The sequence below is a fragment of the Hibiscus syriacus genome, unplaced genomic scaffold, assembly GCF_006381635.1.
Source record: "Hibiscus syriacus cultivar Baekdansim isolate YM2019G1 unplaced genomic scaffold, ASM638163v2 tig00110988_pilon, whole genome shotgun sequence".
Classification (NCBI taxonomy): Eukaryota; Viridiplantae; Streptophyta; class Magnoliopsida; order Malvales; family Malvaceae; genus Hibiscus; species Hibiscus syriacus.
This window is the reverse complement of record NW_024062942.1, coordinates 2,198,711-2,213,203: the sequence shown is the minus strand read 5'-3', so window position 1 is coordinate 2,213,203 and position 14,493 is coordinate 2,198,711. Positions and strand designations below refer to the sequence as shown.

General features: G+C 34.3%; 2 pseudogenes; both read right to left on the bottom strand.

Annotated features, from left to right (window-relative positions):
* Positions 1-3,175: 3,175 nt before the first annotated feature.
* Positions 3,176-5,343, bottom strand: LOC120148945 (annotated as a pseudogene).
* Positions 5,344-7,852: 2,509 nt separating this feature from the next.
* LOC120148987 lies at positions 7,853-10,927 on the bottom strand (annotated as a pseudogene).
* Between the last annotated feature and the right edge of the window lie 3,566 nt (positions 10,928-14,493).

The window sequence follows — 14,493 nt, the reverse complement described above, 5'->3', positions numbered from 1 at the left end:
ATTTATTCATATAAAATAGTGAGTAATTTAAAAACTTTTATAACATTGAACTTATTCAAAACGTTTACAAAACTATTCAGAGCTTATACAATATATTCTTTTGATTACATGCCAACTAAAACTTTATTTATTAAAATACGTATTATTCACCTCTTTTCTGATCTGACATTTGGTAAGGAGAACTGACCTGTCTTGCTCCTTATTGCTCTTTACTCTTCTCGAAACCTACGTGTGAAACAATCACACGCTAAGTCGTTGACTTAGTGAGGCATATAAACATATAATAAAAACCATAGAACATTTCATATAACAAAAACACATACATGTACAAATACTATCATTATCATTAACATATCTATCATATAATATCATACATTTTTCCAATCAATACCCATTTTCATCCGATGAATATGTATTCTAAACATTTGATCATGACATTTCAATATTCATGTATCTATTACATGATAACATATATAATCATATCATGCACATACGAAACTTACCTTCTTGTACCACTTTCACTTTAAAGTTTGTATTTCAATTGCCTATGTATATTATTAAGAATAGAGGTATGTGAGTACATTGAGGTTGTGCACTAATGCTGTCACCACAGCTCGTATCAATTCCCTCATGGGGCACCGAACCTTAGTTCAGTATTCGTCCCGTAGGACCACTATGTCCCGAATGACCACTGTATATGTCCCGTAGGACCACTATGTCCCGAAGGACTACTCCTTAAGAACCACATACATAATACAATGGCTCCAATAAGTGTACCGAAGTACTACATATAGGTTCCACATAATTATATACATGTCCCGAATGACCACGTAGAACCCTCGACTCTTGGCATGCCAACTATACCACTAGCTCTCATATCACATAACATGGGCATTATCATTTATAACAGTTCATATCACTTGTTCCTTTTCTTCTGTCACATACCATCTGTATATGTAAACATATTTCTCATATCATATAACATTTATCACAAGTGCAGGTAATCACGTATCACATAGCTTCTTTTCATATTATCACATAGTCACATAGTTCACTTACACGTAGATCATTTCCATATAATTCACATGTCACATATCTCATGTTCTTGTATTCATATAACATGTAATCATATAGATTACTTTCACATCACATAATTCATAGTTATGATTTCATATATTTACCTAATTACAAAGCTAATTCACATATACATGTTTTCATATAATTTCTATCATTTCTCACCCAATCACATTTATTCATGTAAACATACTTATCATATCTTGTTAATATATGATCATATACTTCATATAACATATAGAAACACCTAGAATACTTTCACATAGCTTATATCGTATTTCTAAATATATATCATTTAATAGTATTTTTATTTAGGTAATAATTTAATCTATTTACTTAATTCAATTTCATAATTTCATTATAATCTTTTCATATAGCTCTATAGATATTTAGCATATAACTTATCTTGTATATTCGTATCGTCCCTTTATATTCAAGTTTCCTAATTGATATACTATTCCTATTTCATTCTATAATTTAATCTTATTTAGTTCCCTTAACTCTCATTAAATCAAAAAGCTCTATTACACCAATTACCATAATGGATCATACCACTATGTACTTGTCCAACTCATGTTTACCTAGTTCATATCACTTCTCATGAACTCACTCTCATCATATTTTCCTATTCTTACATATTTTATCTCATAACCATGTATTCACATAGCCTTATATTTCATTATCATATTACTTATATTTGTTCTCCTATGACTCTTTATAAACATCTATTTTCATTTCCCTACATCTCTTGACTTATCTTCTATATTCATATAATTTCATAACTTATTTTATATTCTCTCATTAATACTTAACCGTATTTTTACATAAATCACATAGCACATACAAAACAAAACATATCAATTCATATAATCAAACATACATACATTTCATATCGTTAACATACTTATAATCAAGACTTAATGAGCTATTACTATAAGAATAGACTTATCACAAGTCCAAATTTCCATATAATCTTATACAATAAGATGCACTCACCTGGGCCTCGTTGTTTTGAATCAATCCTAATCCTTAGTTTGTTCCGGAACAAGCTTTCATTCTATATCTACATAATAATACATTAATACTTATCAGTATATTGATTGATATATTCGAAACTATCACTCCTTAGGCTCAGAGAAAAGCCAATTTCATCTTTTAATGAAGGTATGCATCGATGCACTACTGATGCATCGGTGCATAAAATGCATTCGATGTTGTATTATTATAGGGATGCATCGATGCATGACTTATGCATCGATGCACTAATTGCATTCGATGTTTCTATTTCAAAAGAGTGCATCGATGCATTACCAATGCATCGATACACCTTCAAACAATTTCTGGGTTTTAACCTTGATGCATCGATGCACTATGAATATGCATCGATGCACTCTGCCCAGAATCCTCTTTTATGCCCGAAAATCCACTCTTTTCAGCTTAATACTTCATATATCATCCCCTTTCTTATTTTTAACTTACATACTCATATTCAAACTCATTCCTATTCATTAATCACCTCTTTAACATCAAAATCCTATTCTCCATATGTAATTCAAGAATTACACTAAATTTTCAACATGTTCCAAATTCAATTCTATTGCTTCTAGCTTCTTAATTATACCCTTGACAAGTCAAATCCATCTTTAGAACTTCAAAAACCTTTCTATAACAAAATTTCATTTCTACACCCTTCATATCATTTCCTTTCTAATTCTCTATTCTTGATGTTTAAAGCTTATATAAGCTTTCCTTAAGCTTATATAATACTCCAAGAACCAAAATCAACTTATAAATCCAAGAATTAAACAGCTGAAATTAAACTCACCTTTAAATGAGGCTTACGGGGAGAAGAAGAAGCTGGAGAAGAAGACTCTGGATAATTCTCTCCTTTCCCACGTGGTTTCCTTAAAAAGGGAAAATAAAAATCTTCTCTTAGAAAAGACCATAACACCCTTGTTATTTTCCAGCTTTACTACTAAATCCATGAACTTTTAACTTATTTTGAAATCAAGCACATAGTTTTCAAAATTTGCAATTTAGTCACTGACCCTGAATTTCGGGATGTTACAATTATAGTCTTGCGACCTTTATTTTACTCAACTTCATTAAAAAAGGCAGAAGCTGAGTGGATGCTCTTAAAAAAAGAGATGATAAAGCAAGCAAGCAGTGTAGACACTTATGAGTATTTACATTGGAAGATTGCAGGTATGAACAAATAGAAACCTGATAAACAGATACTTGAAAAAGATCGGATCACGAATTACCACACATTAAAGAATAGTTCATGTGGAAGAACTGGAGTCATTGAAGCTAAGGGGTTGTTGTTTTCATAGAACTGGTGCATAATCTTGGTGATTGCACTGACCTTTTTGCGAGCTTGAGATGTGCCTTCACTGAGTTGGGAATCTTCACCAATCGATCAACGACATCGAGACCGTCATTGACACACAGAGCCAACAATATGGAAACGCAGTATTCCTTAGCTGTCTTAGAAGTTGAGGTATTTAGAATCTCCACTAACAACCACAAGCCTCCACGACGTAAAATAGCAACAATGCCATCGATTTCTCAGCTAGAGTAGCTAAAATTGCTAGACAATCCATAACAAGATCTTTCCTTTTTGAATCTCTCAAAAGATTCGCCAATAAAGGAATAACCTCATATACAAGAACCCTCCAATGGTTCATGGGATGCACTAAAAGCCAGGAAATAGCAACCAATGCATTCTTTTTGTAATAATGGTTTTCATTCTTAATAAACTCTACTAATCCTGGAATAGCCTCCCAATTTTCATCGATCAAAGCTCTGTTTTCCTCCGTTATCCACTATAACACCTTTGCCTTTTGAATGCTTTGAAAGATTCAAGAGTGAAGCAATAGAGTTTTCTTGGGTGTTGAGATCTTCAGATAACAACATATTCAATAAATGTGGGATCGTGTCGGATTCAACCAAATAAAGCCTGTGAAAAATGCTTGTTTTCGTAAGAACCTGAGACTCGAATGCCTTCTTGTTCATCTCTTCACCACTTCCATTGACAAGTTCGTTGAAAAGAAAACCAGCCAATATCTTTATAGCTCCTTCTGCTAAACTCCCAGCCATGGTTGTCCTCGAAATATCTCGATTCTTTCCGCTGGATCCAGCGAATGCGATGCCTTTTCAGCACAATATTGCAGGATCATCCTTTAAATACGAGATTGGGAATCAATTCCATGCTGGTAAGCTTCTCGCCGGTCTTGGGACAAGTGGTTTTCCCTGACCTAAGCCATTTTAGAATCGAACAACGATCTTAGGTGTGCCCCGATGATAAAATCACTGGATCAAACATCATTTCTAATGAAATCGGACACTTGAGATCATCAACGTTGATCTTCTTAAAACCTTCGCTACCGCTGTTGTTATATTGGCCATTAAGATATTGACTTTCGAAGTCAACGCTGTCAAACATAACACATCTGCAATAGATCACGAATCCCATTAAACCACTCAGAAGCTCTGTTTCTCTTCCCTTTTCTCCGTTGGAAAACTCAGTCCCGATTTCTCAATCCAAGAATTTCACTTTCTTATTACAACTGCTCCATTCATGAATCCCGAGATGGTCCAAGATCCGTCTGATTTCAATCGGGTCGGGTGGGTTTCCTTCCTTGAAATGGTTCAGGATATGCATGAGATCTTTTACAGCCTTTTTATCTTTCGGGTCTGGATCAAATGCTGCTTTCCTAGCTTGCCTTATGATTAACTCAACCAAATCCATGGCTTCATTCGACATGTCAACCGTTGAAAGCGGGAAAACATCCAGACCCGTCGCCAGGCCCGGAACAGGATATAGAATTGGTTCGCAACATAATCCGAGTTCACCAGCATCAACGCTCGAGCCCTGTTGCGAGTGCAGTCTTCCAGAAGGTACCGACTTTTCTGGAGAGTCAGATGGAGCTCCGACAAGTTGAGGACGACCGAGTCAGGAAGATTCGACGTCATATCTCTAATCTCCCAAAGGAAAATAAGAAGGTTCGTGATTTGACGAAACGTTTCACGAGCATTTCTCTTGTTGACGGAGAAAAACTTGGATTTGCAGCTGCAAATGTCTCCACCGAGATTGATAAGCGAGTTCAACAGAGTTAATGGAGAAATGGAATCGCATGGATGTATAGCCGGGTACGTTAGAATCCGACGACCCGATCCTCTCGACTTTTGGATCATTTACCAGATAATTTTAAAAAAGACACAAAGGAGATCGAAAACAAAAGGCTTGATTTTGAAGTTTAGCTTTTGAATTTTGATTGAGCTTATGATTTTTGGGCGGTAAGTAGAGGTGTACAAAAAAATATGAATATTCGATTTTGTGCAAAAAAATATATGAAATTGGATTTGGGAAAAATCGTTTTTTTTAAACCGGATCGAATATTTAAAAATCGGATAGTATAACCGGTTTGGGAAAAAATTGGACAATCAGTTTTTTTACCGGATTAAAAACCGGTTTGAAATCCAATTTTTTTATCCTAAAAAAATCCAGATTCCCTCGGCATACAAGCTATCCATGTCGGACGGCTCATAATCTGTCCTTAAGATCTCAACAGCCTGAGAAGAAGATATCAGAGTTAGTATGAAACCAAAATGCAATTAAGTGAAGAGTAAAATGCTCGCTTTATGTCTGTTACTAAGAAACTAGCAAATTCAGCTTACCCATTCTAGGAAATAAGTAGCAATTCTAGGCAGCATTTCTAGTTCGTGCCTTCGGTTATACGTGGCCTGAAAGGCTGCATCATTCCAGAGCTCCCCAATAAATGGTGCATATTCACGAGTAGCAACGGGGAAGACTTCCAAATTTCCAGACACCATCACTTGGACGAGCCAATCTGAGAAAGCTTTCAATCTTGGGGAAATGGAATATTTTGTTTTGCCAATAAACCGGTTTTTTATATCCGATTTTTTTAAAAAATCGATTTTTTTAAATCGAAACTGGTTACACCATTCAATCCTCCAAACCAAATAGGATCCGAACTAATTTTTTTAAAATCTGATTTTTTTGACTAGGTGAAAAAACCGGATCGATTTTTTATTTGACTTTGTGCATGTCCAGTGGTAAGCATCAGGTATATAGAGCAGGAAGCTGGTTGGACACGTGTAAGAAGATTACTTGATGAGAGGGTTTTGGAAGTAGATGGCACGTGCAGATATTGGAGATTGGAGAAAAAGGTCCTTCGTAGATACTTTCGAGCAGTGTGGATAAGCAAATGGTGTTTTGACACGTGTCGTCAAATATGGAACGAAGGTACGTGATGAGAGGAAGCCGACATGGGGTGGCAAATATAACGTGAAATTATTGCAAAACCTAAGTACACCAATTATTGACGTCGCTTACCTAATTGAAAATTAGGTATCGTATTATACATAAATATCAAACCTAATTTTCAAAAGATATATTATCCTATAAGATATGATAATATATAAACTAAGATATATTTTAATTGAAAAACGTAGGAAATGGTATTATGGCAAGTATCATTATATATAAAAGATAATTATATTATTATTTTATGTTGAATCGAGATTTTTTTCATTTTAAATTTGACTTAAGTTGATTTTATCTTTAAAAAAATCTAATCCGATCCGAATCAAACTTAATATATATATATATATATATAATCTTATATAATCGAATTAAATCAAAACTCGAATGTTCAAATATCATAATCATTCATATCTATCGTTGTAATATCTCTGAACGTTTAAAGTTTTACATTTATGTACATGTTGAGAAATAAACCTCTCTTTTAAGTTATAAATTTTCAAGTTAAAATCATATGTATGTTATCATTTAATTTAGAGTATTAGAAAAGGACTTTTAAGGTGATGTTTCTTTATTTTAACTCTCAGATTTAATTTTTTGGATTAATTATGAAATAAAAAATTGATTCATATAAAAAAAATGTTACAGAACATTGAGGTGACATAATTATTGTGTTTCTTCCATTAAAAATAACTTCTAGATTATTAAATAATAAAAAAATATATACAAAATCATACAAACACCAAGAGTCGTAAACATTTTCAGTAAAATAAATTTATTTTTCAAAACATGTTATTTTAAATAAAAACAACTATTTTATTAATAAATAAATAAATATCTAAAATTACAATAAAAATTTACGATAAAAATCTTAAATTAGATACATAATTGGGATATTCTCCTAAAATCATTGATAAACTAGCATCGTGAGATAATTATCTAAGGAAAATAAACTACAACAAGAGATTTAAACTACTGAAAGATCACTAACAAAACACAAATCAGAGCCAAGCATCGTGAGATAATTATCGCAGGTCATGTGTCCAAATCCAATTCGAGAGTCTAAAACAAGAAACACCAACGATATAATAAATGAGCGTCATCTTAATTAATCGCAACGACATAAAATTCAACCTTAAGAAAAAATAAACGACATAAAAATAAATAAATAAAACGTGTCAACTGGTAGAAAAAAATATACTATGAAAATAGAGAAACTCGTGTTATAAAAAAAACGTTATTAGAAACAAAGAAAAACAAAGATGCGAGATAAAAGAAAAAACTGGTGACGGCAACCAGCACTAAAGCTGGTGCCGCCGCCTGCTAATGAAAGAAAAAAGAAAGAACCAAAGCAGAGAATATCGAATGGCAGCTTGATTGTGAATTGCAATAAATATCTTTCACATGGCCATTGCTGCCTTCTTCCATTGCTCCCTTGGAAAAAATCGAATGGCAGCTTGCGTGAAAAGGGTAATTACTCCATGGGTAAGCTAACAAAAGTTGTGCTAAAGTCTATACACCACTTATCAAAGGTAATTACAGTATAACCAAACATTGGGTCAATTACAACTCATCAAAGACGCTTTCGCAATTGTCGTAAATTCCCTTCGACCAATCTCAACTAATCATGTCCGCTTTATCTTTGAAAAAGTTCCAGTCTCCGAGAAGTACTCTGAGTTCCACTGCCAAGCTGATGTGCATGAGCTTGAGGATTTGTGAGCTCAATACCCTGTTGAATAAATCATTACCACACATAAAAAAAATACCAAAGAAAAAATTATGATTCACGTAAAAAGTTCAACCCAAGACTTTCACAAATTCTCTCCATCAAAAATAGAGAAAGTTGTTAAAAAAACATGCAATGCGCTTTCTTATCATTGAAGTCAAAATTGCAAACTTAAACAAATAGTTCATCTGGATTTTCCTGTAATGCCACCTCTGCTTCAAGCACAGCCTTAAGCTAAACATTACCTATTTTGAGTCATAGATGCTAAATCCTTTCTTGCACCTAGTAAAAGGTTTGTAGGTGAATTTCTCAAGTCTTTCCTATGTCAAATTAAATGCAACAGAATAGTGGCATCCCATTAGTTCATTGTCAACTTAGAAGAAGCTATAAATACCTGCACAGGCGTGAATGCCAAACTTGAAGTCAGACCAGAGGTAGCGCCGCTGCTTCCATAACTCTTTTCCTTGAACCTGAAGGAAAGGGAAAAAGAGTATCACCAAGGTGATCAACATGCAAAGTTGAATTTGGGAAATTAGCAGAAAAAGTACTGAATTATGTTAACCGATCAAAAGGGGGGGAAAAACAGGAAAAACCTACTACTTAGCAACTTTGGCTGCAAGTTTGCTCTGACCAACTGAAACACGTAGTTTGCCACTCCCAGCCTGACCAAGCATTCCATAACCTTCTCCTAGTCCATCACCTAATATCAGACGGTTAAAAAACAGTTAGAAAATAGTGGGAAATAGGCTATTTTCTTTTTCACTGAAAAGTGAAAAATTTATTCTTGGTCCTCAAATTAAACGAATAAAATCCCCACCTAGAAAATGCTACATGAAATTAACTCATGAGTCAGATTCAGACCGAGACATTTCATGAGCAGAAAAAGATGATAGTTGAGCATGCATGTATTTACATAATCAGAAATTGCAAGCCTAATGAAGACCAAAATCATGGTTTATTCAAATATAATACTTCAAAAAAATAAGATTATTCAGAAATTGGAAAATTGAAGTTTTACCTAAAGAGCTTTCCTCTGTTACACCAAATTGCATCCTGTTTGCCAGCTTCCTCATGTCCGTTATAGCATACCTAAAAAGAAAATACATAGATACATGCATTTCAGATAAGCAAGGTGCACAATGCACAAACAAAAAAATTGCTACCATTTCTTTAAAAAAAAGGATAAAGTAATCAAAATAAAAGTACCTTTCTTTCATCTTCCTTAAGCGACGACCACCCCTCTTTTTCTTAGGTTCAGAATCAGGAACAGGAAGCGGTTTAGGCTGTTTTGCAGGAGGTGGTTCTTGCCATTTTTAATTTTCTTATGAATCTCTTCCTTTAAAGTTTTTCCAGCATTACCTGATGGGTCTCCTCTAGTAGAATCTATACGTGCTGCAAGTGTTGCTTTTGAAGCCAAGAGACGGCAAGCACGACTCCTCAAAGCAGGGGGTGTAGTTTGAAAAATCTCAGTCTGTTACAATATAACCAACACGAAATTGTGAGGTTGCAGAGGAAAACCCTGCAAGGGTCTTTTTCTTTGCACCAAGCAGCTGAACATTACAAGCAGGCATCTTAGCTAATGCTGAAAGACCACCTGCAGTACCCATAAGTTTAGCAGCAACAGCACTCCCAACAATAGTAGAAAGATTTGGTGCAATATATCCCATTCTGCTTTCTACAAAATCAAGAACCTTTTTCTTTGCTGCATCCAGATCAAGTGCCCGATCACATGCATCAATAGTTTTCTGAAGAACTTCTTCAGGAAGTGGCTTGCCACTAGTAGCCGATGCTGTAACTGAAACAACCATAATGATGGCTGACGGCAAAAGCCCTTCCAAATCAATCAGGGTTAAATCCACCTCATTCCCAATCTTTTTCACGACACGAGTGTAATCGATCAGATGATGTACAAGAGATTCAAGCTCAGGAAACTTCAAACGGTACTTGTCTCGTATGAAATTATGGATAATAATAATCTCATTCTCAATATCAACCGAAAGTCCATTACAGTCCACGATCAGCTGATACTCAGGATCATCTTCCAGTACCATTCCCTGGTTCATTATATCAGAACCTTTCTCAAGCGCATCTTCCACTTTCTGCAGTATGGTAAAAAAAATGGGAATAGTGAATCTACTTTCTCAAGCACACAAAGATTCCATAAACCTTTATATACGCGCGCGCGCGCGCGCGCACACACACAGAGAGAGAGATTATAAAGCAATCAAATATGGGAAAATATAAAGATTCAATAACCAATAAGAAAACAAAAGCAATTGCTTCGACATGAAACGAACCTGCATTATATCAATGTATCTCTGACTTTTTTGTAATTTGGAAACACTGTCCAGATCATCGTAGTTAAGGTTTTCGATATCCGCCTGGTCACCATCAATATCTTCTTCCATGTTTGTAACATCATCGTTTGTTTCCTCCTGCGAGTGTGATATGAACATCAAGATTCAAATAATTATCAAATTTAAAAAACTTAAATTCAAAAAGGAGAAGAGAAGTATGGTTTCAACTTACGAGAACATTAGCTTCGTTGTCTGATAATTCATCAAGATCCGCAAGGAATGAATCAGCTAAAGTTGCCTGAAAATCATAATGCGGTATATGAACGGACGGTGGAATGCAATCATTTTGTTGAAAAGAAAAACGGAGTTATTAGAGAAACTATAAAAAGCAGAAAGGAAATTACAAGGAAAAAGAACTAATCATCTGGAGTTTTTGCGGGGAATCTTCTAGGGTTTGAACTCTGAATCGAAGAGGATAAACGGTGACAAACAGCAAATTGAAATTTGCCAGTTAGATGAACGATGAAACGAAACCCTAATCGAGGGAAAAGGACAATAATCCAAGGAAAAGGGATATATATGATTTGATTGAGAGGGGGAAAAGAATTCTGAGGAAAACTTCTTGGATATTGTATGGGCTGGATTTCCAGCTCCTTACAGAAATCTTTTATGTTGGGCCTGTGTCATTTATGCATTCATCCTCCGTTCCCAACACCATCAGTTTATGCATATGGATAAGCTCACACTGCTCACTTTCTTCTTGTTCTCACTCCCAGCTGATCCTTATAACCTAACAAAAGCAATAGTTCAAGTTCATATATAGAAGCTAAGATGGTGCAAAAACAGCAGCTCCTAAGACTTATCTTGTCCTTATATTTTTCCAGGACTTATGCTTATAACCATAAAACCATTATTTATTTATTAGAGCAGATTCTTTTTATATTTGATGTAATTTGAATGTATAAAGTACATGATATGTTCTTTTTTTATGTTTGAAATTGTTCTTATGCTTTCTGTTTTGATTCTTGACACTCCGTTTTCAATCCTTGAGTGATGCTTGATCCTAGCGTTTCGTGTTTGGTCCTATGCCCTACTACAAGGAAATTGTTTTGTTCCTTTGCAGGTGCTTTGATTCTGCAACTTGCGAAAAATATTTAAAATATAGGTTTAAGATACTAATTATATATTAATTATCTTTTCAAAATGTAGATAGTGTAATTAAAATAGTTTTAAGAATTTTCATGTGAACATTTTTATTTTAATGATAAAAATTTAGTATATTAGAATAAAATATATATCACAAAGATAAACTGGGAAAATTTTTAAATAATGTTCACATCAAACGCAATAGTTAATATATCCCACAAGTAACTTGTGAAAGCACCATCTTCCATGCAAATGCAATCATGGACCTGTTGTTCATCTTTTAAACAATAACCATTCAAAACCTGTAAGTTTCCACGAGTGATAAATAATGTCAAACATGTTACTCCCCACCACCGATGCCTGGAAGTCAACTATTCCACTGACAGCTCTTTTTGGTCCGCAAAATAGCATATAATCAAACAGATTATTCGTATTTTGAAAATTTAAAATTATTATTATTTTAATTATTAATTATTTTATTATTTTTTATAATTTTTTAAAACTTCAAAAATTTCTCTCAATATAAGATCATGTATTTGTCTATATTAATTGGTTGTTAAAATATTTAAAAATAATCAGTCTATTATTTCAACTTAACAACTACAATCATAGACTAGCTTTATGTACAACACAGCTAATCAAGAAATCAATTAGCTTACTAACAAAATAACTAATTTGTTACAACTGGCTTCTATCTAACAATTCAACAGTTGCTGCTTCCTAACACTCTCTCTCAAGTTGGAGAGTGCAAAAATGTCTTTAAACCCCAACTTGGACATGAGATAGTTATGTTGTTGAACATTTAAAGCCTTCGTGAAAACATCTGTCATTTGCTATGCTAAAGGGACAAACTTAGTATCAATAAGACCTTCTTCAATCTTCTCCCTGACGAAGTGGAAATCTATCTCGATGTGTTTCGTTCGCTCATGATAAATCGAATTTACTGTTATTTCACTCCAAGTTCCTCTAACTGACCACTAGTAAAACCAATTCTGTTGTGATTACAAGCTCCTGATCTTGCCACTATTGGTTGCTTCTTTAACTTCTACGAGATCAACGAATTTCCTATCTTAATGCAAAAACTAGAATCCGATTTACTTGTGACAGGAGTGGACGCCCTATTTGAATCACAAAAAGCACCATAGTAAAACCAATTCTGTTGTGATTACAATCATGCTCCTATATTCAGCTTTACCTAATGATCTTGCCACTATTGGTTGCTTCTTTAACTTCTACGAGATCAACGAATTTCCTATCTTAATGCAAAAACTAGAATCCGATTTACTTGTGACAGGAGTGGACGCCCTATTTGAATCACAAAAAGCAACTAAATCACAGCCAATGTTGGCATCAAACAATATACCTTGCCTTGGCCTTTATTTAATGTATCGAACTATCCTTAATGCAAAATTTAAATGTGACTTCTTAAGCCTTTGCATAAATTGTCGTAGGTGATGAACAACAAAAGTAATGTCTGATTTGATGAGCATTAAGTAAATTAATCTTCCAATAAGTCCCTGAAAAATGCTTTTGTCCACAAGCAACTCATCCTTCTCCTTTTCTTGGCAGATATCATCATACTCAGCTATGGTTAGTTTTATATTTTGTTCCAAATGAGTCATAGCAGGCTCTGATCCTCCTATCCCTGATTCATCAATTAACTCAATGACAAATCTCTACTGGTTAATCAGTATTCCCTCCTTTGATCTCAAGACTTCTAGGCCTGGAAAGTATTTCAGTTCTCCCAGGTCTTTCATCTTGAATTTCTGATGCAGTAAGCTTTTCAAACTATTTATCATGACCTTGTCATTTCCAATAATCAAAAGATCGTCCACATATATCAACATAATTACAATCTTACTTCATTTCTTCATAGTAAATAATGAATAGTCATATTTACTTTTCTCATAGCCAGTACTCAAAAAGGCTTCTACCAATTTTAAGTTTCATTGTCTAGAAGCTTGTTTCAACCCATAAAGGGATTTTCGCAGCCCACACACCTTATGCTCCCCTTAGCTGTAAAAACCTTATGGCAAATCTATATAAACCTCATCCACGAGATCACCTTGGAGAAAGGTGTTATAAACATCGAGTTGAAGTAAGGGTCAATCAAATACAGAAGCCAAAGCAAGAATAGACCAACTTGTTCCCATCTTCACAACAGAGGAAAATGTATTAATGTAATCCACACCAGCCTGTTGATTGTAGCCCTTTGCCACCAATCGTGCTATAAGCCATTCAACAGAACTAGTAGTAGTGTATTTCACCCTATAAACCCATTTACATCCATTAGGGACCTTTCCTAATGGAAATGAAACTAAAGACCAAGTCTTATTTGACTCAAGAGCATGAATTTCTTCTTTCATAGCCTGAACCCAATGTAGATGCCTAATAGCCTCATTGTGGGTTTTTGGTTCAAAAATAAAACAAGTAGAAGTAAGGAAATGTTAAGTAGAAAAAGGTAAACAGTTAAAAGAAATATAATTATTAATATAATAAGGAACAAAGGGCTATAAAGTACAAACAAAACCATGGAGCCACTATGGTGACTTAGAAACTCTAGAAGACTTTCTAGGACAAACTGGAGCTGCTGGTGAACTTGGGTGACCTTCTTAAGATAATTGCTGCAAAGTATGCTGAGGAAAAGGTGAAGAACTAGAAGTATTAGGAATAATCAGAGTAGGAGAAGTGTTGGAAGGTGATACGCTTTTGGATAAAGTATTTAAGGGTAGAATGGGTGTACTAGGAGTAACACCAGGTGGTGGAGATAAAACAAGAAATTTATAATCGAAAGTAGCACTAGATAAAGGAAAAAAGAGGAAGAGGCCTATGTAGGAAATCGAAAAGGGAACACATGCTCATGAAAAACAACATATTTACTAACAAAAAAATTGTGAAAATCTAAATCAAACAAAATACATCCTTTTTGAGTATTAGAATAACATCAGTAAATAGAAGACAAA